The sequence below is a fragment of the Podarcis liolepis genome (genome assembly GCF_965112155.1).
Source record: "Podarcis liolepis genome assembly, chromosome: 4".
In the NCBI taxonomy this organism is placed as follows: domain Eukaryota; kingdom Metazoa; phylum Chordata; class Lepidosauria; order Squamata; family Lacertidae; genus Podarcis; species Podarcis liolepis.
In genome coordinates this window covers 93156464-93183050 of record NC_139558.1, presented here as the reverse complement: position 1 = coordinate 93183050, position 26587 = coordinate 93156464, and the positions used below count along the sequence as shown (strand labels likewise).

The following is a 26587-nucleotide window of genomic DNA, read 5'->3' as shown; positions in this document are numbered from 1 at the left end:
AAGGAGCAAGGACTAATCGAAACCATGGGCTGTATCCAGCTAAGTTATCCTCAGCGTTGAGCCACTGAAATTTATGAACCTAAGTTAGTCTTGCCTATAAACTTAAAGGTCCAGTTCTGGGCACCACAATTTAAGAAAGATTTTGACAAGATGTGCAGAGAAGGGTGACCAAGATGATCAAGGGTCTGGAAACCAAGCCTTACGGGGAACAGTTGAAAGAGCTGGGTATGTTTAGCCTGGCAAAGAGGAGACTGAGAGGAGGGATGATGATAGCCATCTTCAAATATTTGAAGGGCTGTCACATGGAAGATATAGCAAGCTCGTTTTCTCCTGCTCTGGAGGGTAGGACCTAAACCGATGGATTCAAGTTACAAGAAAGGAGATTCCAACTAAACATCAGGAAGAACTTTCTGACAGTAAAAGCTGCTTGACAGTGGAACCGTCTCCCACAAGAGGTTGTGGACTCTCCTTCAACAAGTTAATAACCATGTGGCTAAAAAGTGATATCAACGCTGGTAACAAAATCCCAGGCTGCACTCAAAGTGATGGGGGTGGGGTGGGGAGTTTATTCAGAACAAAATCTGATCTTTGTGTTTACCGTTTTTATTGCTATTATTCCAGAAGCTTAATCAACCATAAACTCAATTTTCCATAACACATCGAAGAATAGAAGCAATAGAGCATGAAATGGAAGTTGCATCACCCCTAAATCATGTGTAAACAGCTGCAAAGCTCCAGCCACTGTTACTAGTGCTTCACACAGAACGGTGCATAATGTGTGTGTCTATAGCACACATACATATACTTTCTTATCCTTTCTTCACAGAAAAAAATGTGTCTAATTTCAACCTAAAGAGCTTCCCGTACGCATCTGGTTGGCCACTGTGAGAACAGGATGCTGGACAAGAGGGGGCGACTGACCTGATCCAGCAGGCTGTCCTTGCGTTCTTTCTCCAAAGAACTCACGGCAGTACGCAACTTCCCTGTGATGTAGTTTAGGCTGAAGGACAGTGATTGGCCAAAAGTTACCCAGTCAGTTTTGAGGATGAGCGGAGATTTGAAACCAAATCCCCCCACTGTAGTCCCCATAATAGACAGAGGGGAAAGCTAAACATATTTGGAAGCTTTGTAGCCTCCACTTCTGACACCCTGTAATAGGTGCAATGGGTTCAATATACAAAGACAATAGTTATCATGGAGGTTTGATTAAGCAGCAGTTACAACAAACTCAGGGTGGTGCTGTGGTCTAAACCACTGAGCCTAGGGCTTGCTGATCAGAAGGTTGGTGGTTCGAATCCCCGCGACGCGGTGAGCTCCCATTGCTCGGTCCCTGCTCCTGCCCACCTAGCAGTTCGAAAGCACGTCAAAGTGCAAGTAGATAAATAGGTACCGCTCCGGCGGGAAGGTAAACGGTGTTTCCATGTGCTGCTCTGGTTCACCAGAAGTGGCTTAGTCATGCTGGCCACATGACCTAGAAAAACTGTCTGTGGACAAACGTCGGCTCCCTCAGCCAGTAAAGCGAGATGAGCTCCGCAACCCCAGAGTCGTTCACAACTGGACTTAACTGTCAGGGGTCCTTTACCTTACAGCAAACTCTCGTTTTATGCTGCCTGCCTTCTCAGCCAGCCAGGCTCCACACCCTCATGCCTTTCTCTAAGGTTTCATCTTCAAACTCTCACCCCAATGTCTCTTGCGAAGAAATGTCTCCAAATTACAGTGGTACCTCGGACCAAAATGTTTGGAAACCAAGGCGCGCTTGCAGCCAATTGGAAGTCTTATGTCATGGTCCAGTCTACTGGCAATCGAAATCCCAGCTGAGGACGTTGGGACTGGGGGCAAGATGGCAAGGTGGGAGAAGGAACAAGAGTCCAGAAGTCAGGGGTCCGAGGGTCAAGAAGCAGGGAGTCAGGAAGCTGAGGTCCGAGGATCAGGAAGCAAGAAGCCACGCACAGCAAGGCAGGAAATGTGTTGCTGTGGCAAAGAGCCAAAGGGAAATGCTGACCTTATATCACTTCCCAGCTCTTGCCACCAAGTGCAGTGAGTTAGCAAGAAGCCTCACCTGTGTGGCCGCGCCTGCCTCTCCAGAACAAACTTAGGAAGGCCCTAGTCCTGCGAAGCACTCCTGACACCGTGGAAGTCAAAACAGACGTTCGGGTTCCAAAGAACGTTCACAGACTGGAACACTTCCAGGTTTGCGGTGTTTGGGAGCCAAAACGTTCGACTCGCAAGGCGTTCGGGATCCAAGGTACGACTGCACTACAGTCACCACACTCCCAACTCAATGGATGTAAAGAAGGGAACTGGGGTTTCCTCCATGCAGTTCTTATAGCTAAAACTAGGTGAAATAATAACAAGCAGGCAGAAATTTCACAGGTGAAGGCTTTCCCAATATGGACAATAAAGGGGGAGCTGAATCTGTTGAATTTCTGGCTGATAAGCACTAAATTTCAAATAAGAAATATTTTTGCTAACAACAACAACATACACACAAGGCTGCTTCCAGAAATAGAACGTCAACAAGTGTTAGTGGTAATAGATGCTGACCAAAAATGTTAGCCAACTCATTTTAAAAAAAATTAAACCCAGAAATTTCACTGTCATGGGACACACAGAGACCCCAATTGGATCCCTGTCACAGATCCACATTCTGACAGAAATATAGGTTTAATATTGTTTTGAATAATAAAATCTGCCCTTTCCCTGGTTAAAAAGCCAGCCCTAAGATTAATATGAGTTTGCCGGCCTGTCAGCAGCCAGAGATGAAGATTAATCACGTCAAGAAATTTAAAACCATTTCATTACTTAAAATTAAAAGGAAAGATTTGAAATGCAACCTTGGATGCACAAGGAAAATTACTGTGCATTCATCATCCCTAATAAATTATTGAGATGCTGTTTGATGGCTGGCAGTCACCGGAATAGGGATGAGGAACAGCATCCTGAAAACTCAATTTCCTACTAATTAAATGCTTTCATAATGAAGACGTGCTAGCGTACCTGCATCTCTGACACCTCCTAAAGGGTCTGTTTGCTCTGCCTAACAACAGCTATCAAAATACTCCTCTGATTAACGGGAAACAATCAGACGCAAAACACAACTGCAGGGGTTGCAGTCAGTATGGTCAGAAGTGCAAAATCGCCGACTTCCGGTCGGTGCCAGCGCTTAATGGCGGTCCTAGCTCCGAGCTCCGGAGAAGGACTGCTTCGCAAGTTCGGGTCTTACCCGCTACGGCAAGCGGGGGACCCCTAAAATCCCAGGCGCTGAAGCCTGAGAACAAGGAGACTCGGTGGGCACCTTTGCGCCCCCCGGTACCGTGAAAGAGCCTTTTTAAAGGCTACGGATCGACATCGGGAGTGAGCGCGGTGCTGAGAGTCGCTACCCAGCCTGCGAAGTGAAGCCGCGTCGCCATAAGCGGAGAGCGCCGATTCCTTCCTGAAAAGAAAATTTGGACTGATTCCCCGTGAGTAAGAGCTGAAAAATAACCGGGACTCTTTGAATTTTAAAAATTGGGCTAAAAACGGGGGAGATTTAAACAAAGGAAGTCTGCCTCCCCCCGACTGCATGAAAGCGAAAGCAACGGAGCTCTAAACCTGCATCCGTTTAAACCCGCTCTTTGATCAGCTAAACCGGACATTTAAACCTTTGATCTCCCCTCTAGCAAGCAGGGCAGAGGGGAGGTGAATCTGACCAATAACTGCATGATTTATTTGGGGGAAAAAACCTCTGCTGTCTCATCTATTTGAAAGTACGAAACGGTCTGCCTTTTCAGTACACTGAACTGACTTTTTCCTGTGAAGCGATACTTTGATACAAAGTTTCCACAGTGCCTGACTACTGTATATTATAAGAAGAAACAGTATAAATTGGGCAACTGTGGCAATTTGAAGTTATAAGCATTTAGCAACATTGACTTTGACTGTGTTAATTTCCTCTTTTTTTACTTCTTGGACTGTCTCCTTTGTTTTTGTATTTGGAAATTTTGCTCTATGGCCATTTTGATTTGCTCCCTCTAGAGGATAAAGTAAAGCTCGGCACGGCTTAAGACAGTGGAATTTTCCAAGGGAGAATAAATCCCGTGGGAATTGACCTTGACATGAGTGGCCCACAAGAAGAGATAGTCACAAGAGCCAAGATCAAGCAACAACAACAACAACAACAGTTGCAGCTGCAACAGGCAAAGAAAAGAGGCTCAATCTCAGGCGCAACAGCCGGATCAGCAGGAACAACAGGTCAAGACAAAGGAGCAGCCGTTTCTATGGAAGCTGTGACAGAGGCCCTGCTCAAGATAAACCAAACTCTGGAGTCTTTGACAAAACAGACTTCAGAGAACACACAAAAATTAACAGAAATATCAGCAAGATTAAACCAGAATACAGAATCTATAAATAAATTGGTAGAGGAAAACGCCACCACGCGCCAAATTGCCGAAGAGGCCAAAGCCACTGCTGGAGAGACACAGGAGAAATTAGAGCCGCTTGCCAAGAAGGTCTATGAGCATGATGCAACTTTGGCCTTGTGGGAGTTACAGAGGAAAGAGAGAAACTTAAAATTAAGACTGATTCCGGAGAATGAAAGAGACAGCCTTGTGGAATATTTGACACGGGAGTTTGCGGATTGCTGGGACCTTGAGGAAGACGAATTCAAAATTACGACTGCCTTTAGACTGGGGAAAAAGCAAGACAGAAAGACACCGAGAGATTGTCTGATTACACTCAGATCCAAGGAGGAAAGAGACAAAATACTAGGATTACACTTTGAAAAGGCCTTGCAAATTGGAAATTCAGCTGTACAGATCTTTAAAGACATCCCAAAATACATTTTGGATTTAAGAAACTTCTACAAGGACTTGGTTCTCTTGCTAAAGAAGAATTCTATTCGTTTCAGGTGGGAGTTCCCACAAGGACTGTCATTCGACTACAAGGCAAAGAAAGTGAAAATAAAGACAATTCAAGATAAAGACAAATTTTTGGCAAGATACCAGGAGGACTTACAGAAGGGGACTGTGGACGCACTTGCAGAACAGAGGAGAGCACTGGATATCCTGAATCTCTCGTTTGGACAAAAACCACCACCATCAGAAGAAGAGCAACAACTTGGAGCTGTTGGAGGAGCCTTAGGAAAATAACAAGATGGCTCTGCAATTCCTTAGTTGGAATTGTAATGGGCTCAATGGGCCTTTGAAGAGAAGACAAGTATTTCATATATTGAATAGAGAACAATTGGACTTGATATGCTTACAAGAAACTCACATAACCAGAGCCCACAGGAGATTACTTTCAAACAAAAGGCTAGGACAAGAATTTATTTCATCAGACAAAGTTAAGAAGAGAGGAGTTGTAATATATGTGAAGGAGAAATGGGCTCCAAAAATGATATTTAAAGATGAACAAGGGAGATATCTGGCTGTGGAGATACAAGTACAAGGAGAAAAATTCTTAGTTGTTGGAATTTATGCACCAAATGAAGGCAAATCCGACTTCTTTAAGAGACTTCATGAAACTTTGATGGACTATCTGGATTACAATATGATAATTATGGGAGACATGAATGGCGTGGTCTCCACCAATATGGATAAGGCACAAAGACTTACAGTCACCAAAGAAGGGAGACTCCCTAAGACTTTTTTCGAAATGACTGAAAACATGGACTTGATAGATATTTGGAGAACAAGGAATCCTCTGGAGAGAGAGGGAACCTTTTTCTCCCAAGCAATGATGACCTGGACCAGAATCGATCAAATCTGGGTTACTAGTGGAATGGCTCCAAAGATTAAGAAAGTGGAAATCTGCCCAAAAACTTGCTCCGACCATAACGCCGTGAAGATGGAGATGAAACTCACAACAACTGGTCAATTTAGATGGAGAATGAATGACACCCTCTTTCGAGATAAGGAGATTCTCACGAAGGCCCAAAAGACCCTAAAAGATTATTTTGAAATAAATTTGAGGACCGACGTGGAGAAAAGAGTGATCTGGGACGCAAGTAAAGCGGTGATGAGAGGATTTTTGATTCAACAAAACTCAATAAAGAGGAAAAAACAAAATGAGAAAAAAGAGAAGATTCTGGAAATGATAAAGGAAGGAGAGAGGAAATTAAGAACAAAACCAAAGTCTCAGGACATTTTAAGAGAGATCAAATTATATCAAACACAATATATGGAATTGATGAACCAAGAGATTGAATGGAAGATAAGGCAAATGAAGCAAAAGACTTTTGAATCAGCAAATAAATGTGGCAAACTTTTGGCATGGCAACTGAAGAAAAGGCAGAAACTAAATACAGTTACAAGCCTAGAGGTGGATGGAAAGAACATATCCAAACCCAATGAAATCAGAAATTGCTTTTTAAGTTATTTTAAAAAACTCTACACCCAAGGCCCGCAAAATGAAGAAGATATAGACAAATTCCTCGGAAAATATGGACTACAAAACATCTCTCATCAAAGTAAGATGGATTTGAACCAGAGAATCTCAGAACAAGAGGTAGAGGCTGCCATTCAGAATATGCAACTGGGCAAATCTCCGGGACCAGATGGACTGACTTCCAGATACTACAAATCGCTGAAGGAATGGTTGACTCAACCACTAAGAGAAGTTTGTAATGAGATCCTTGAGGGAAAAAAGGCACCTGAATCGTGGAAAGAGGCATATATTTCACTCATACCAAAGTCAGAGACTGAAAAGACCCAACTTAAGAACTACCGCCCAATATCTCTGCTCAATGTGGATTACAAAATTTTTGCAGACATTTTGGCAAAAAGATTCAAAAGAGTCTTGATGGAGAAGATTCATAAAGACCAAGCAGGCTTTCTCCCTAAAAGACATCTAGCAGACAATGTAAGGAATGTAATAGATATTTTGGAAAAGCTAGAGGTGAATATAAACACTAAAGCAGTATTGATTTTTGTGGATGCGGAGAAAGCCTTTGACAATATTTCTTGGAGTTTTATGAGGAAGAATCTTCATGGGATGGGGGTAGGTCAGGGTTTTGAGAATGGTATGGCTGCAATATATTCTGAACAAAAAGCCAAACTGATTGTAAACAATGTTGTGACTGAGGAACTTAAGATAGAAAAAGGAACACGACAGGGGTGCCCGATTTCCCCATTACTTTTTATTTCAGTTCTGGAGGTGTTGCTGAATATGATAAGAAATGACCAGCAGGTCAAAGGTGTGCAGGTCGGAGCTAAACATTATAAGTTAAGAGCGTTCGCAGATGACCTAGTATTGACTTTGCAAGAGCCAAACACTAGTACGAAAAAGGTTTTAGAAATAATACAACAGTTTGGCCAGGTAGCTGGATTTAAGTTGAACAAGCAAAAAACCAAAGTTTTAGGGAAAAACCTAACAGATATGGAAAAGGAGAAATTTCAAGAGGAAACAGGTTTGACTGTGGTCAAGAAGGTCAAATACCTAGGGGTTTACTTAACATCTAAGAATCAGAATTTGTATAAGGACAACTATGAAAAATGTTGGTCAGAAATTAAAAAAGATTTAGAAATATGGTCAAATTTGAAACTGTCAATGTTAGGCCGAATTGCAGTAATTAAAATGAATGTATTGCCTAGAATGTTATTTTTGTTTCAGACCTTGCAGATTATTGATAAGATGGAATGTTTTAAGAGGTGGCACAAAGATATCTCGAAATTTGTCTGGCAGGGCAAAAAGCCCCGAATTAAATTTAAAATATTGACAGATGTTAAAGAAAGAGGGGGTTTTGCCCTGCCGGACCTAAAATTGTACTATGAGGCAGCAGCTTTTTGCTGGCTCAAAGAATGGATGCTCCTCGAGAACACGGACATCTTGGATCTGGAAGGTTTCAATAACGCTTTTGGCTGGCATGCATATCTTTGGTATGATAAAGTCAACAGTGCCTTTAAAAATCACATTGTCAGAAAAGCATTGTTTAATGTTTGGATAAGATATAAAGATCTATTGGAAAACAAAACCCCTAGATGGGTGTCACCAGTGGAGGCTAAAGCAGTGAAGAAACTCAATATGGAGGTCGGATGGCCGAAGTATTGGGAAATTTTAGAACGGGATGGAGATAAGTTCAAACTACAAAGTCAGGAGAAATTGAAGCATAAAGTAGAAAATTGGTTCCAATATCGCCAAATAATGGAATTTTTTAAACAGGATAGGAAAGTCGGTTTCCAGGTGGAAAAATCAAAATTAGAAACCGAACTGTTAGAACCCAATACTAAGAATTTATCTAGAATGTATAACTTGTTGTTGAAATGGAACACACAGGATGAAACAGTTAAATCGGCTATGATTAAGTGGGCTCAGGATGTTGGACATAACATTATGTCAGCTGACTGGGAATGGTTATGGAACACCGGTATAAAATTTACGGCATGTAATGCCTTAAAGGAAAACATTATGAAAATGGTATACAGGTGGTACATGACCCCAGTCAAGCTGGCAAAAATCTATCATTTGCCCGATAACAAATGTTGGAAATGTAAAGAGACTGAAGGTGCTTTTTATCACCTTTGGTGGACATGCCCGAAGATTAAGGCCTTCTGGGAAATGATCTACAATGAAATGAAAAAGGTACTTAAATGTACCTTTCCTAAAAAACCAGAGGCCTTTCTCTTGGGCATTGTCGGCCAATTGGTGACAAAGAAAGATAGAGCTTTTTTCATGTATGCCACAACCGCAGCAAGAATACTCATCGCAAAGTATTGGAAGACACAAGATTTACCCACTTTGGAAGAATGGCAGATGAAAGTGATGGACTATATGACACTGGCCGAGATGACAGGCAGAATCCGTGACCAACGAAAAGAGACGGTGGAAGAAGAATGGAGAAAATTCAAAAGCTATCTTAAGGACTACTATAAACTTAATGAATGCTAAAATGCCGTGGTTTCCAGAAACAAAGGGGTACAGGGATATAAGGTCAGATTATAAAAGAGGACTAAGATGATAGAGATTGGAAAGTAACAATTGGGAGTTGCTAGTTGAACTATGGACATTGGGATGCAGAGAGGGGGGGTATGGGGAAGTCCAAGAAAAGAGGTTTATGAAAATATGTTTGAAACTATACGTGTATGTTTGTTATTTTTAGTGTTTGTCTGTTTTTCTTAAAAATGTTGTAAAACCAATAAAAATTTTATAAAAAAAAAAAAAAAGAAGTGCAAAATCGCCAGCTCTGTAAAGATAGCAGTCGTTGGTTTAAGACAGGGGGGCACTGGCACAAAAGGTCTCGGTAAATATCAGAAATCTACAGGCACATGAAAGTGTGCTTCCTGCTTGTTTCCTGTTTGCACTGGCTCAGCTTCTCCTACATTGAACACACTCCTTTAAACATGCCCACATTTCACTGGATATCAGGGCTGGACGCTCTCCCTCCCAACCACTCTGAACATAGAAGAGGTGCAAACAGCTTCTCTCTGGGAGCGACTGTTTTTGTGTTTGGTGCAGGTGCCTTTTCCCATCTCGGGGGCAGCTGATGGGGAAACGTGCCTGTGCCATTTTCTGGGCCCGGCTGGTTTTCTCTTCTTTCGTATGCGGCAGCCGTTGTGCGCATGAGACTATTGGCAGGGGATGCAATAAATTGCACACCCTGCAACATTTTTTTGATGCTGTGGGTTAAACCACAGAGCCTAGGACTTGCTGATCAGAAGGTCAGCGGTTCGAATTCCCCCAACAGGGTGAGCTCCTGTTGCTCGGTCCCTGCTCCTGCCAACCTAGCAGTTCGAAAGCACATCAAAAGTTGTTGTTATTGTTGTTTAGTCGTTTAGTCGTGTCTGACTCTTCCTGACTCCATGGACCAGAGCACGCCAGGTGCTCATGTCTTCCACTGCCTCCCGCAGTTTGGTCAAACTCATGCTGGTAGCTTCCAGAACACTGTCCAACCATCTCGTCCTCTGCCATCCCCTTCTCCTTGTGCCCTCCATCTTTCCCAACATCAGGGTCTTTTCCAGGGAGTCTTCTCTTCTCGTGAGGTGGCCAAAGTATTGGAGCCTCAGCTTCAGGATCTGTCCTTCCAGTGAGCACTCAGAGCTTCCTTCAGAATGGAGAGGTTTGAGCTTCTTGCAGTCCATGGGACTCTCAAGAGTCTCCTCCAGCACCATAATTCAAAAGCATCCATTCTTCGGCGATCAGCCTTCTTGATGGTCCAGCTCGCACTTCCATACATCACTATAGCTTTAACTATTTGGACCTCTGTTGGCAAGGTGATGTCTCTGCTTTTTAAGATGCTGTCTAGGTTTGTCATTGCTTTTCTCCCAACATCAAAAGTGCAAGTAGATAAATAGGTACCGCTCCGGCGGGAAGGTAAATGGCGTTTCTGTGGTTTCCCCAGAAGCGGCTTAGTCATGTTGGCCACATGACCTGGAAGCTGTACGCCGGCTCCCTCGACCAATAAAGTGAGATGAGCGCCGCAACCCCAGAGTCAGCCACGACTGGACCTAATGGTCAGGGGTCCCTTTACCTTTACATAGGGAAAAGCGGGACACTCCGGGGATCAAAGCAGGTCAGTTTCTGTAAATCCAGGACTGTTCCTGGAAAATAGGGACACTTGGGACTCAGCTAGAATGGTAAAGAAAAAGCGATTATGTGTGTTGTATATGTGGTATAACACTGTGCTGCCAGATGGCGCTGTGGAGCCCCATTTATCTCTGCCTGTTTTCCCTGTTTAAATTTACAATGCGATTAACTGAAACGCTTCTTTGATGTGTCTAGATCCAGCCCTGGAGGGTCTGAAATTAATGCCTGGTGAAGGACCAATGCCCAGTGCTGGAGCATTTCATTTGCAGGCAGAGGGTCCTGGGTTCAGCATCTGTGGGTAGGTCTGGGAGAGAATCCTGCCATCTTGCAGACCTTTTCCCACCTGGCCTGGGAGGGCAGGGCCCAGACTGACTCCAGCTACAAAAAGCTGAGGCTACTGAACAGACTCTTGGGCTGGGGTGTTGTTTAAGGTTGTTTGTTGCTGTTAGCAATATTAATTTTTTGTGTCTATCTTTAGATCTTATAATGATTTACGTGGAAATGGTTCAGCCATGATTGTGAACTTTTGGGTGTTTTTATTTATTGTTTATGGCTACTGTCAGGGAACTGCCATCAGCTCAGAGGCGAGAGGTGGAAGGGCAGTTGTGTTATAGGGAACCTCCGAAAATCTTGTGAAGCAGTTCCTCCTCCGGCGAGGAGGAAAGCCCCACCTCCAGTGGAGAGGAGGTGGTGGGACCAGAGGATGCAAGGGAGAGCCTCAACACTGAGCCTGAGCAAACAGGAGAGGAGGGAAATACCCCTTTGCCAGCACCCGTTCTGCACAGTAGGTTCTGGCGCAGGGAGGGGCAGAGAAGGTTGGGGGTCAAGCGACTGTTATGTTGGGAGAGGTACAAGGACCGACCACTCCCAGATTCTGCTAGTGACTGAGCCAGACATGAACTTATGACCAGTGGCGTAGCGTGGGGGGTGCAGGGGGGGCCGGCCGCACCGGGCGCAACATCTGGGGGTTAGGGTTAGGGGGTCAAATCCACGGGTTAGGGGGCGCAAATTACTTGCCTTGCCCCGGGTGCTGACAACCCACGCTACGCCACTGCTTACGGCACTCTTCACTGTAAATACTTTGCACTAAGAATAAAGCCTGGAAAAGACAGGTCGGAGTCTTGCCTGTTTGCTCTTGAGCAACCACATCAGCATCTGACAGCTACTTTTGCTCTGTTTGTAATATGGTGATCTATTCACGTTGTAAGTTTTAACCAGTCTATTTTTCTAGGGGAAAGATGTGCCGGAGCTCACCATGAACGCTTCCCTTGTTCTCTTATAACGGCAACGGCGCCCACCTAAGAGGTGCCGGAACTGAGTTTTACCTATGGAAAGGCTGTATACAAATTAAATGATGGTGATTATGGTAGTGGTATTTCATGCCACGCTCCCCACAGCTGCTTTCTCAAAATGTCCAACTGTTTATGGATCACAGTGTGACTTACGGCCCACAGTGCACAAATTGCACAAATCCTCTTGTAAGACGGGGATAAATCATGTGTGCAAATCATGCATCCAATTCATGAAATGAGCTACGAACACAACACAGTTAGAGTGCAAAAATATGGTATTGAAAAACTGAACTAATGGGAGGGTACCAAACACTCTGCTTCCATGAGGTACCGGTCACCCTATATCCAGACCTGATGACCCGTCAGCATGCCAGGCAGCTTGCCAATGTTTTGCCAACAGTTAATTTTTTAATAAAGCCACTTCTCCTTTTCTGAACCCCTGAGGATGTTTTGATTGGTTCACACATTAACTTGACTGACAGGGCAAAGATATGTCCATTAATGGGGTGTCTATCATCCGAGTGGACACTTTGCAACATTTTTGGGAGGGAGGTTTGTTTTAGGTTTTTTAAAATTGAGAAGCCCATTCTTTTCAACTTCCTTCCCTAAATGTAAGAGCTTTATGGGCAGAACACAACTTTACACTAAATGACAAGTGAGAAATCCTCCTCTATAGACATCTTGCCTTGTCAGTCTAGTGGTTGTAGGGAGAGAGAGAGAAATACAGTCTTGATGCCCTGAAGAAAAGCCCCCGAGACTTTCACACACCTTACCCGTGAACAATGTATTTTTAGCACAACGTCCGCAAGGCAGATAGCAGATAGAAGGTTGTTGTGTGTTTTTTCCCCTCAGCAAGACTCCAGCTGTCAATTTAAGATTCTGAGTGACTGGCGGTTTTCTGCCAGTCTTGCCAAGTTAGAACCAGGGGTGAGGAATCCAGAGAAATTGATAGGAAACATATAAAAAATTGATAGAACAGAGCTTTCCACTCACATGTAATGAAGTTGTGGAATTGTTAATAAGGCTCAGGGTGTTTGCTGGCCTAGAAATATATAAGGTGTGAGTGAATATGTGAAGACTCTTCCCTTGGGACAGACAATCAGATTGGATGACTTGTTGACCCTTGATTCTAGTGGGACGTGGGTGGCGCTGTGGGCTAAATACTGAGCCTCTTGGCTTGCTGATCTGAAGGTCGGTGGTTCGAATCCACGCTATGGGGTAGGCTCCCATTGCTCTGTCCCAGCTCCTGCCAACCTAGCAGTTCAAAAGCACACCAGCGCAAGTAGATAAATAAGTACCACTGCGGCGGGAAGGTAAAAGGCATTTCCATGCACTCTGGTTTCTGTCACGGTGTCCCATTGCACCAGAAGCGGTTTATTCCTGTTGGCCACATGACCCGGAAAGCTGTCTGTGGACAAACGCCAGCTCCCTCAGCCTGAAAGCAAGATGAGCGCCGCAACCCCATAGTCGCCTTTGACTGGACTTAACTGTCCAGGGGTACCTTCTAGTGAGCTACAGCCTGAATGTGTGACTCCTATCAGCAAGACTGTATGCACACACAACTCTGTATAGTTCTCCATATGAGCAGAGATCACATAGAAAAAGAATTAAGTATGTGCAACATGAGGTTATGAAAGGAGAGCAGGTACAATTCTATTCCCATACAGGTCATTCTAGATACGTGTAAATAAGAACATAAGGAGGGTCTGTTGGGTCAATGGCCCTTCTAGGCCACAGTCACACTATACATTTAAAACACTATGATACAACTTTAAATAGTCATGGCTTCCCCCAAAAGGATTCTGGGAGCTGTAGTTTGTTAAGGCTGCTGAGAGCTGTTAAGAGGCTTTTATTCCCCTCACAGAGCTACAATTCCAAGAGTTCCCTGGGAAGAGGGATCTCTTCTTCTTCTTCATCATCATTATTATTGTTATTATTATTATTATTATTCATATTTATATACACCACCCTTCAGCAAAAGATTTCAGGGCAGTTCACAAGATAAAAATGCAAGGTAAAAGCACAAATAAATAGTTAGAACAATTAATCAGCCAAAGACCTGGTTGAGGAGGAATGTTTTCACCTGGTGCCTAAAGATATATAATGAAGGTGCCAGGCAAAACTCCCTGGGGAGAGCATTCCACAGACGGGGAGCCACCACAGAAAAGGCCCAGTTCTCGTGTTGCCACCCTCCAGACTTCTCATGGAGGAGGCACATGAAGATGGTTCTTAAAGGAAGATGGCAGGGTCTGGGTTGGTTTATATGGAGAGAGGCAGTCCTTGAGGTAGGGCGGTCCTGAGTCATTGATTGTCAAACCACTCTGAGGCCTGTAGCTCTGAGAAGGGAACAGGGGGTCTCCTCATGGCATTCTCCCCATTGGATTCCAAGCAGCTGGTGTTCACAGGGTTACTGCCTCTGACGGGATCAATTGCTGCACTTGCCAGCTAGTAAGCAAAGGATTCCATCCTGCTCAATGCTGCTGCTTCAGGGGGCGGAACGTTAGGTGGCAGAAACAAGAGAACATGCTGCTAAGGCGAAAGTTCCAAATTCGCTCCTTATTCTGAAACATGGCAGCAGCAGATACTTTATAATTTTGTCAGCTCTTGTCGCTCAAATAAGCCTTTCAAACTTCAGCACAAGATTGCTTATAAATCATGCGTCTTCCCCCCCGCCACATAATAAATGCCACACGAGCTACAAGCTATCAAAACTCTCCATTAAATATATTCTGACAGCGTTTCAGTTCTGCCCAGTTGAACAATATCAATGTTTTGTCTACAATATATTACTTAGAGCCCGTGATCCTTCTGCTATGTGGTACATTCATCAGGGAAGGTTGCACTCCAGGAGAGGAGGGGGGAAACAGATCACTCGGGGCGAGAGGAACACTACAGCAGATGCTCTCACCATCCTTCATCGGCAAAGAGCAACACTGATCCATCATAAGTTCAGGTTGGCCCATCCATTGCATTAAGACACAATCAATTTATTTAAAAAAAGGACCTGCACCTGATTTATTCTACCACTCTCATTAATCAGCTAATAAATAAATCTTACTCATCTGAACTGCTCTGTGAATTAAATGTTCAAAACTTAGGAATATACCAATATAAGAACTTAAGAAAAAGCTTCAGCACTGTCAACCTAGACAGCGTCTTAAAAAGCAGAGACATCACCTTGCCGACAAAGGTCTGTATAGTTAAAGCTATTGTTTTCCCAGTAATGATGTATGGAAGTGAGAGCTGGACCATAAAGAAGGCTGATTGCCGAAGAATTGATGCTTTTGAATTATGGTGTTGGAGGAGACTCTTGAGAGTCCCATGGACTGCAACAAGATCAAACCTCTCCATTCTGAAGGAAATCAGCCCTGAGTGCTCACTGGAAGGACAGATCCTGAAGCTGAGGCTCCAATACTTTGGCCACCTCATGAGAAGAGAAGACTCCCTGGAAAAGACTCTGATGTTGGGAAAGATTGAAGGCACAAGGAGAAGGGGACGACAGAGAACAAGATGGACAGTGTTCTGGAAGCTACCAGCATGAGTTTGACCAAACTGCGGGAGGCAGTGGAAGACAGGAGTGCCTGGTGTGCTCTGGTCCATGGGGTCACGAAGAGTCGGACACGACTGAACAACTAAACAAGAACAAACATTTTTCATAATCTAGGACTCTGTTTGTTTTGGTGTGTTGCTGGATTTTTGTCTCATTTGCACACCATAAGTCTTTGGTATTGGCTTTCCTCTTTTTTCATTTAAGTGTTTAAGATCCAGAAAACTGTGTGGCTGGCACAGATCATTACATCATTACATTTTTACTTATTTATTTGCTTTAACACTACCGAGGCTGGTCCCACACAATTACAGGGTTAAGTGTGTGCGGAAAAAGCCCAGCCGGAATTCCTTTTTTTTTTTTTTTTTTTTTTTTGCAATTACCGGAAGAATGATAGTTCTTCCCTTCAAGTTCTGGTTTGATTTTGCTAATCACTTGCTCAACGGCAGCATTTTAAATTAAGCTCATTATAAGGTAGGAGCCTTTTGCTGAGATCCCTCTGCTGAGCTAAGATGGCTCATTCCATTCCAACAGCTGCTAATTAATCCATCATTAGCTGGGCCCGAAACTTGCGGTTCTATTTATTTAAATGATGGCTAATGTGAACTTCGCCCATTGGGGGCAGCAGGCTAAATGTCAATTTAATGAGCATGTGTTAGTTATCGCCCACCGTGGTTGAAACGCCACTGGTACATTGGCAGCACATGGCAGGGAGGGGAACTGACTCCTTTGTCCTAAGAAGCCAAAATCGCATCCCCAATCTGTTTCTTCTCTCCTTATTAACTGCACTGTCCCAGTGGGAGCCTTTTAGGAAGGGAGGGGTTAGGAGAGGAAGCAGAAGGAGTAATCGTCTCAATTAAGCCAGGTAAAAGCACCAATAAAGGCTTATCAATTAAGCAGCGGATTCATTATAGTCGCTAGTAAACCTCTGCTTCCGCTGGCAGTCAGCGCAAGGGCTGGTTTCCAACACACTGCATCAAGACGCTGAGCTCCACGGGACCAGCTGCAGAACTGTAATAGCCCTTAAAATAATTGCCTTCTTCACAATCCATCATAAGGATTTTCACAGGGTTGCCAGAATGCAACCTTTTGCTGAGATCCCTCTACTGCCCCTGTGCATATGGTTGCAAACTTATGCTTCAAAAAAAATAAAATAGTTTGGTCAGTGGGCACTGCCAAAGATGGGTCAAAAGTTGGAGCCAGACATAATATTGAATACGATGTATGGTTAAGACTATGGAATTGAAGTTTAAAGTTTGCAGCATGTGTTACCTTAAAGGAAAATGTAATGAAAATGATGTACAGGTGGTACTTAACACCAGTAAAGTTGGCTAAAATGTATAGAATGTTGGAAATGTAAAGAGAAGGATGGAGATTTATATCATACGTGGTGGACATGTGACAAGGTAAGATCATTTTAGGAACTGATGTACAATGAATTGAAAAAGATGCTCAAATATACCTTTCCCAAAAAGCTGGAAGTCTTTTTGCTGGGTTTGACGGGAGAGGAAATAGCAAAAGCAGATCAAAGACTATTTATGTACACCACAACTGCTGAGAGAACTTTATTAGCCCAAAAGTGGAAGTTTCAGGAATTACCGACGATGGAGGAGTAGCAGACGAAGATGACGGACTATGTGGAACTGGCAAAACTGACCTGCAGAGTTCGAAACCAGGATGAACTAAAATTCCAAAGAGACTGGAGTAAATTCATTGACTATATAAATAATAACTGTAGAAGTTTGAAGACACTAGCAGCATTATGGGAATGTAAGAAAGTGAAGAGCTTCTGGGAATTGATATATAATGAATTGAAAATATTGAAATATACATTTGTTAAGAAATATAATTCTAGGAATTATAGGAAATGAAATAAATAGAAAGGATTGTAAACTTTTCCAATATGCAGTAACAGCGGCAAGAATATTACTGGCCCAGAAATGGAAACAGGAACAAGTGCCAACATTGGAGGAGTGGAGAATGAAGCTGATGGACTATGCAGAACTTGATAAACTGACAGGGAAGATCAGATATCTACGAGATCAAAAGTTCATCGAGGACTGGGGAAAGCTAGTGGAGTATTGGGAATGTATAAGTGATAATGAAATAACGTTAGTGGCATTTAAAGAAGCTCTGTAAAAACCTAAGAAATATTGTGAGAAAGAAAAATAGGTGTGGAAGGGTATGTTAAAAGGCAATAGAAAATTTAGGAAATGTGTAATCAAAAAGTCTAATTCGGATGATTGTCAGAGAGGCTGAAGGAAGTCCTAAAATGTGAAAATTTGTTAAGTTGTAATGTGGTGTGATATGTATTTGGCTTGATGAAAATTAATAAAAATTTAATGATGGAATGAAGACACTAGCAGCATTGAAATAAATCCTATGAAGTGGACTTTATAAAATAAGATTAAACTGTGAGATATAGATTTGAAAAGGGAAAGCTTGTTGGCAGGATGGAGGGAAGTCATAAGCTCGGCAGAGCAGTAGGGAATGAGAATGGGACGCGTATATTGGAAATTATTGTTTATTGTTTAAAGTGAAAGTTTAATAAAAATTATATATATTTTTTAAAAAGTTGGAGCCAGAGGGTGTTTTGGTAGCGCAAAAGTACGGATCTCGCCCATTTTGATTTTATCATTTTCCCAGTTTTCATTTCAGTTTGCCGCAGCAGTTTGTAGATTTTTAAAAATCCTTAAAGAAATTTGTCAGTGTATTGCAAATTATTCACACTTTTGGGGGGGCAGCTTTGCCCGATATAATGCAGTCTTGCATGCTGATTCAATAAAAGGCGCATTTTTGTGCCCACTTTAATATATGCACATTTCTTGGCTGAAGAACTGCATCTCAAAATTTGGGAAGTGTGCAAATTTGAAGGACTGCCAGGTTTCGGTGCACGCCTTGTTATGGAAACTGCAAAGTTTGGTAGGTCTGCCTTTAAAGGTGAATTGAACCGAATTTCTCCCACATCCCTACCCAAGAGGCAGCCTAGTGGGTGAGGATGTGGGATCAATAAGAGCAGGGTAGAGAACTATTTTCAGCCCTGGGCCCACAATCTTTCTCAGGCAACCTTCCGAGAGCCAGTAGCTGGGCAGCACGGTGCTCTGGTTGGCTGTGTGGTTCTGAGGGAGTGTTCCTCTGTATGTTTAATTGACTGTCTCACCACTATGTACAAGACCTGACAAGCTCTCTGTTCCCATCTCCTCACACTGCTTTTGTGTAGTAAAGTGTAACCAGCACCTATCTCTTGGGGCTCTGTCTGCACTGTTTAAGTGACTTTGCTTTTTCAAAAAAAATCCATGGCTGCCTTAGGAGTTGTGCGCCAAGCTGGAACCAAACAGGTTTAACTTTTTCGCACCTTTGTACCTGTAGAACGGGAAAAAGCTCCCTCAGCCAAATGCCTGGCACAGTGGCCAGGAAATAATTAGCAGTCTTTAATGGGCGAGATTATAGGCTTATTACAGAGGCATCGAAAATGGCTTGCGTTTGGTGGTTGTGGCAAAAAGTTAAGCCAAGCCTAACCTCAAAATTGGGCTGCTGCGGCTGCTCAGGAGCATATTTAGGCCTGTTGTTTTGAAGCGACACTGGATTTGATCCTCCACGCAGCTGCAGGTCCTGCCTGGTGATGACATTGTGAACAAATGTGTCCAGCTGCTGTCAGTAAAACAGCAGTTGCCATCCTCCTCAAGGGAGAGGCCGGTTTCAGCTGCATGTATAAAGCACCTTCTGTTCGCCACATTCTAAGAACGCGTGTGGTGTTACGCTTGGGAGCTTGCAAATGTTAACGATTTCCTCTTCTACGAGGCTGCATGCACACCATTCATTTAAAGCACATGGCTATTGGGAACTGTAGTGTACACCCTCAAATTGTTGTTGTTGTTACAGTGGTACATCAGGTTAAGAACTTAATTCGTTCTGGAGGTCCGTCCTTAACCTGAAACTGTTCTTAACCTGAGGTACCACTTTAGCTAATGGGGCCCCTCGCTGCCGCCGCGCCGCCACCACACGATTTCTGTTCTCATCCTGAGGTAAAGTTCTTAACCCGAGGTACTACTTCTGGGTTAGTGGAGTCTGTAACTTGAAGCATCTGTAATCCAAGATACCACTGTATTACGTATTAAATTTCTATACTGCCCTTCATCTGGTATATAAAAACACTAAAATACATGACATCATAAAGGTCAGAGGCGGAGCTAGCTGCTTCTGCACCCAGAGCGGCGCACATTCTATGCACCCGGGAGCGGGGCCATGGGGGTGGGGCGAGTGTCCCAGGAGGGTGGGGCAAGCGTCCCAGTGGGCGAGACGCTTATGGGGGGTGGAGTGAGCCCCCCATGGCGGGCTGCTTCCTAGGCAGAGTGGAGGAGTCGCGCCGCTTTGCCAGCAGCCTTCCTCCCTACCCTCTTCTTTTTGACAGCTCGGGGGAGGCTTCCCCCACCCCCAGGAAGCAGACCGGGAGTGGCGGGCAATGGCGTACTGTCCGCCTGTGACTCCCAAGCCTCCCCTGAGGTATCAAAACAAAGAGGGAAGGGAGGAAGGCCGCTGGCAAAGCGGCACAGCTCCGCCTCTTCCCCCGACAGCTCAGGGTAGGCTTGGGAGTCGCAGGGGGGGGAGCACGCAGGATGTCACCCCCTCAGTGATGACACCTGGGGCGGTCCACCCCCACCGCCCCCTTCCTCCCCCCCCCCCCCGGTAAAGGTAAAGGACCCCCAGAAGGTTAAGTCCATCCAGTCAAAGGCAACTATGGGGTTGTGGCGCTCATCTCGCTTTCAGGCTGAGGGAGCCAGCGTTTGTCCACAGACAGCTCTCTGGATCATGTGCACAGCAGGACTAAACCGCTTCCGGCACAGCAGAACACAGTGACAGAAACCAGAGCACACAGAAACACTGTTTACCTTCCTGCCACAGCAGTACCTAGTTATCTACTTGCACTGGCGTGCTTTCGAACTGCTAGGTTGGCAGGAGCTGGACAGAGCAACAGGAGCTCACCCCGTTGCAGGGATTCAAACTGCCAACCTTCTGATCGGCAAGCCCAAGAGGCTCAGTAGTTTAGACCACAGTGCCACCCATGTCCCACATGACATAGTAACAAACAAAAAACAATACCCCTCAGTACGCGCACACATAGTTTAGAAGGCCAGAGATTGTTTAATTAGCCAAAGGCCTGGGAGACAAGGGTGGAATCTAGACACATATAAAAACCGTTCTGACAATGCTTTTTTAAAAAGTGTTTTTTGAAAATACATTTAATTTTCCATAAGGCTCACAGTCGCCATCTAGTATCACATTGTATATTGCACTTAAAACACGCGTGAAACGTTTTATTTGCAGCTGTATAGCTGAGTCCGAGGGGTGTTTTCGCCTGGCACCTAAAGATATGTAGTGAAGGCACCAGGTAAGCATCCCTGGGGAGAGCATTCCACAAACAGGGAGCCACCACAAAAAAGGCCTGTTTTTGTGTTGCTGCCCTACAGACCTCTCATGGAGGAGGCACACAAAGGGCCTCAGATGATGATTTCAGGGTGCGGGTCTGTTCATATGGGGAGAAGGTGGTCCTTGAGGTATTGCGGTACCAAGTCATTTAAAGCTTTATTGATCAAAACCAACACTTTGAACTGGGTCGGGAAACTAATTGGCAGTCACTACAGTTGGGCCAGGATTGGTGTTATATGGTCAAACCGTCTTGCTGTGGCATGCAGCCTGGCCACTGAATTCTGCACCAGCTGAAGTTTCCATATTGTCTCCAGAGGCAGCCCCACATATAATGCATTGCAGTAATCTAACCTAGAAGCTACGAGAGGATAGAGCTGCAATCCCCAGCACCCTCAAACTACAGTTCCCTGGAGGCGATGCTTTCTGCCCAGGTGAGAGGTCATTTGCACAACTGCCATAACACCCAAAATTGGTTCTCCAAAATTGGAATGCCATTCACATACTTGCTTCCATCCTATGGAACTCCCTGCCACAAGATGTAGAGGTTGTCATTGGCTTCAGTGGTTTTAAAACGGAATCATGTAAATTCATGATGAAGGGTATGTTTTATCCCCACATCACCCCTGGCCTGTAAGTTAGGCTGAGAGATAGCAACCAGTTGGCCTAAATCACCTAGTAAGCTTTGTGGCTTTCCTCCCACCACAGAGAGATGAAAATTTCACTGGGCTCGTGGTTGGAGGAAGGTTTACACTTCCTTTGCCACACTTCAGCCCTGATCCTGATTCCACCACCCCCAGGACACACACCCTCCTCAGTCGCACCCTCTTTGAGTATTTTTGCCTGGCAGAAAAGTTTCCTAGAATTCTGCTTACCTGGATGGAACATAGGGAGAGAGGTATGTGCAAAAATAAAATTTATACCCATTGCTCCACCCACGGTTTCTTCAAGCCCTGCCCAGCACTAGCGTGTGGCCCCCATAAGGTTTCTCAGAAGTGAATGCGGCCCTCAAATCTCTGATTTAATGTCATGCCCAGTTTACCTTTGAGACAACTTTTTTTGTTAATCCAAAAGAAGACATGTGATGTTTTGCTCTAGTACAAAAGAACAACAAATGGTGCATTTACTAATCACATTCCATGCAACGCGACACAGACAAGACGTGCATTTAAAAACAATGGAGCCACTTCCACTCGTGTCCTTCTTTTCTAATTAAGGATTTGGTTTAAGACATTCAGCTTCCATAATGGCGCTCTTGAAAGCGGGATCTTGTTAGCAAAGTTCCCTTAGCAGCCACAGAAGAGGCAAACTGTCTGAGCAAATTGAACAGCACCTGGCTCTCTGTGGATTCAAATCAGATTAATAATATCCTTGTTCCCCATGAGTTAGCATTGCTTGGCTTCATGGTTCTCTTCCCCATACCGGACGCAATCAGAAAGTAAATTAAGGCACTTACAGTGAACCAAAACTTCCCGCGTTTCCATGGAAATGTTCCTCAGGCTCAGCTCTAAGTTAACCGGGCTGCTAAATACAAATCCCTTTGTTGCCAGCGAGTCCTTTTCCAGTGCAACCCCCACTCCCCCAGGGGCTGCCTCGTGTGTTTGCACCAACATGCTCAGTAAAGTAACCTTCCACCCTGCAGAATGCGCCTTCATGACAGCTGATGTCCAGTTCCACTTTGAAGGCTCGCTCAGATCTTTAGTAGCAATCTTGGACAGAAAGCAACCGTGCATGTTCAGGTTTGTTTCTGTATTTGTACATACTCTCTTCCCTTGGACCAGCATGGAGAGAGAGAGAGAGAGAGAGAGAGAGAGGTAGACAGATGATAGATAGATAGATAGATAGATAGATAGATAGATAGATAGATATAGGTAAAGAGAGAGAGAGAGATGATAGATGATAGATAGATAGAGATGATTGTTAGATGATAGATAGATAGATAGATAGATAGATAGATAGATAGAGATAGGTAGAGATAGGTAGAGAGAGAGAAATGAGAGAGAGAGAGAGAGAGAGAGAGAGAGAGAGAGAGAGAGATGATATAAATAGATAGATAACAAACCCATTACCTCCCTCCATTGCGTTTTGCGTTAAGGAAACTGAAGGGGAAAATAGAGATAGATGAGAGATAGATATAGATAGATGATAGATAGTTATAGATAGAGAGATAGATGACTGTTAGATGATAGATAGATATAGATAGATAGATAGATAGATAGATAGATAGATAGATAGATATGATGATTAGATATAGATGATAGATAGATAGATAGATAGATAGATAGATAGATAGATAGATAGATAGATAGATGATAGATAGATAGATAGATAGATAGATAGATATAAGAGAGATAGATGACTGTTAGATGATAGATAGATAGATAGATATAGATAGATAGATAGATAGATAGATAGATAGATAGATAGATAGATATAGATAGATAGATAGAGATGATGATTAGATATAGATGATAGATAGATAGATAGATAGATAGATAGATAGATGATAGATAGATGATAGATAGATGATAGAAGTAAATGATATAGCAGAACTGTGGTTCCCAAACTTGTTCTTCCCCACAGAGCACTTGAAAATTGCTGGTGGTTCCCCCCCCCCACCTGTTGCAGGAATTGTAACGTGCTGTGCTAGGTTGCTGCATGATTCTTTATTGAAACAGAGAGGACAGAAATGGACAGATCCTTCCATCCTTACTGCCAGATGACCCTGCGTATTTGCTTGCTCAAAGTTTACAGGGTGTTTGGACTAGGTCAGCTTTTTTTATTGAGCATCCATTCCGATCTGTTTGCGGGGAGGTGCACTGTGTCAAGCCACTGTTATCCCACACTCCCAAATGCATTTTCCCCTTCAGTTTCCTTAACGCAAAACGCAATGGAGGGAGGTAATGGGTTTGTTACGCAAGAGCACCAAATCAGCTTTCATTGGGCAGCCAAGTAAATGTGATGGAATCCCACCCAAACAAAACTGCACCCTGGAAGCACCTGATGTTATGCACGGACCCAGTGTCTGAGTGGTGAGAGGTTTCAGGGGCCCTAGCAGGTATCTTGGGTTGGGCTTCCTTGGAATGAAGGTCACAACTTGCTGGAATCTTCTGGCAGCAGAAGGACCTGTAGCTGAGTGGTAGAGCACCTGCTTTGCATGCAGAAAGTCCCAGGTTTGAGACCCAGCATCACTGAGCTGTTGCCAGTCAGTGTAGACAACCCTGAGCTACATGGACCAGTTGTCTGACTCTAAGGCAGCTTCCAGTGGCATTTCTCTGCTATAAGGTTTATTTATACCAGGGGTGGGGAGCCTCCAACCTGCAGGGAAAACGTGACTTGGCAGGGGCTTCCCCAATGGGAGCCTTATTGTGCATTGGCAAGAGAAAGCAGGTTTTGACTCTACCTCCCAGATGAGGCTATCGGATTGGGTGGAAGGGAGGAAGCCCAACAGTAGGTGGAGCCAGAGCCAGTGGTAGACAGAGCCAACTTATGGAGTCATACAATCGGAAGGAACCCAAGATACAACCCCCTGCAATGGAGAAATCTCAGCTAAAGCATCCAGGACATATGGCCATCCAACCATTGCTTAGATACCTCCAAGCAGGAGAGTCCACCACTTCCTGAAGGAGACTGTTCCACTGTCAAACAGCTTCAGAAAGTTCTTCTTGATGTTGAGTCATAATTTCCATTGGTGAATCCATTGGTTCGGGTCCTACCTTCTGGAGCAGGAGAAAACAAGCTCATATGATTCTGGTCTGGTTCCTAGCCTTCTCCTTGCTGAGTTCTACATGGGCAGCACTGAGAGTAAGGAGGAAACTGACAGGCAGCACCACTTCCTGACTGGTTGTAAGCAAGAATTTTGGAGGGGCTGGCTGAAGGTTGTTGATGTTAGGATATAGTTCCGTTCCTTCAGAACAGGCGTGTGGAGTTGTTGTATGTCACATGTCTGTTTACTTCCAGCGCAGTCTGCTGGGAACTTCTGTTGTACAGTGGTAAAGGTAAAGGTAAAGGTAAAGGGACCCCTGACCATTAGGTCCAGTCGTGGATGACTCTGGGGTTGCGGCGCTCATCTCGCTTTATTGGCCGAGGGAGCCAGCTTACAGCTTCTGGGTCATGTGGCCAGCATGACTAAGCCGCTTCTGGCGAACCAGAGCAGCGCATGGAAACACCATTTACCTTCCCACCGGAGTGGTACCTATTTATCTACTTGCACTTTGATGTGCTTTTGAACTGCTAGGTTGGCAGGAGCAGGGACCAAACAATGGGAGCTCACCCCGTCGCAGGGATTCAAACAGCCAACCTTCTGATCGGCAAGCCCTAGGCTCTGTGGTTTAACCCACAGTACCTCGGGTTAAGTACTTAATTTGTTCCGGAGGTCCGTACTTAACCTGAAACTGTTCTTAACCTGAAGCACCACTTTAGCTAATGGGGCCTCCCATTGCTTCTGCCACACCATCAGAGCACGATTTCTGTTCTCATCCTGAAGCAAAGTTCTTAACCTGAAGCACTATTTCTGGGTTAGGGGAGTCTGTAACCTGAAGTGTTTGTAACCTGAAGCGTATGTAACCCAAGGTACCACTGTATATAGCTTTTGCCTATGCTGTTTGCTTAGACACGAAGGGAAGCAGACATGTTTTTCCTTTGTCCTGCTGCTCAATAAATGCTTGTAAATATGCTTACATATGCCTCTGTCCACTACTTCTGTTGCAAAGAGTTCTTATCTCTGCTGGCTTGCGTGCTCAGTCTCTAAAGGTCTCTGAGGCTTGAGTCACAGTTTTGATGCTGTTCTGAGAACCAGAGTTCGCCCGGCTGCCGGCCGGTGGGCTGGAGCCAGCTGGGGGCCTGCCAGTTGCCCTCATCTCCCTGGACGCATCCCAACAGTTGGGACAGCGCCCCTTTCACCCTGACAGATGTACCTCCGCTCACTTTTTCAAGGTCTCTGGAGGCAAGTGCCCAGTGCTGATATTTAGAATCCCGATCATAGTCTGCAACCTTCCCTGTTAGTTGACATCATGTTGCTTTGGGGCAGAAGAAGAAGAAAGGAGAGAAGGAGGCGTCGGAAGGCTACTGAAGGTATTTTGATATTGCTAAAGGGAAACGTCAAATGCCTTCGCAGCTGCCAGGTCAGCCATTTACCAATGTGGATTTACAAATATTATTTTTCATTCCAGTTTATCCCGCATTGCAAGGCAGCAGACAGCTGGCAACTCCAGGCTGGGGGCCAGATCCCTTTTACATGACTCCTGGGGGTGTTCCGCATGGCGTGCTCCTGTTACAAGGCCAGGCTGTGCTTCCTCTCAGAGGAAGGGCCCACGCTCTGAAGAGTCTGCAAATGATGCACAAGGCAGTATATGCATGCAACTTGAAAAGAAGAAAATCGCCTAGGTCTGCTCGTTTTCCATCACTGACTGTGCCCCTACTTGCCATGGGGGAAAGGAGCGAAGATCTATGCAGGACTTGCTGACAACAACCGCAGCCACTGAAAGTTCTGCCCAGTGCCCTACCTTGCTGTCAAGGTTTTCCCAACTGCTGCCTGGACTTGGCATGAACAGCTGTTGGTTCAGCTTGCTTTTTCATGCGAACCGATCTAATTTGCTCTTCCCCAAACAATATGGTAGCTGAAATACAGCTACCCATTGAACCACAGAATTGTAGAGTTGGAAGGCACCACTTATGTCATCTACTCCAGCCCCCTGAAATGCAGGAATCTTTCACCCAACATGGGGCTCAAACCCACAACCCTGAGATAAAGAGTTTCATGTACAGTCATACCTCGGGTTACAGACGCTTCAGGTTGCATTTTTTCAGGTTGCGGACTGCCAAAACC

General features: G+C 44.5%; 1 protein-coding gene across 1 annotated transcript in view; it reads right to left on the bottom strand.

Moving 5' to 3' along the window:
- The window catches only part of DLG2 (discs large MAGUK scaffold protein 2), a 904765-nt gene that overhangs the window by 799398 nt on the left and 78780 nt on the right, over window positions 1-26587 (bottom strand). The gene's annotated exons all lie outside the window — the stretch shown is intronic.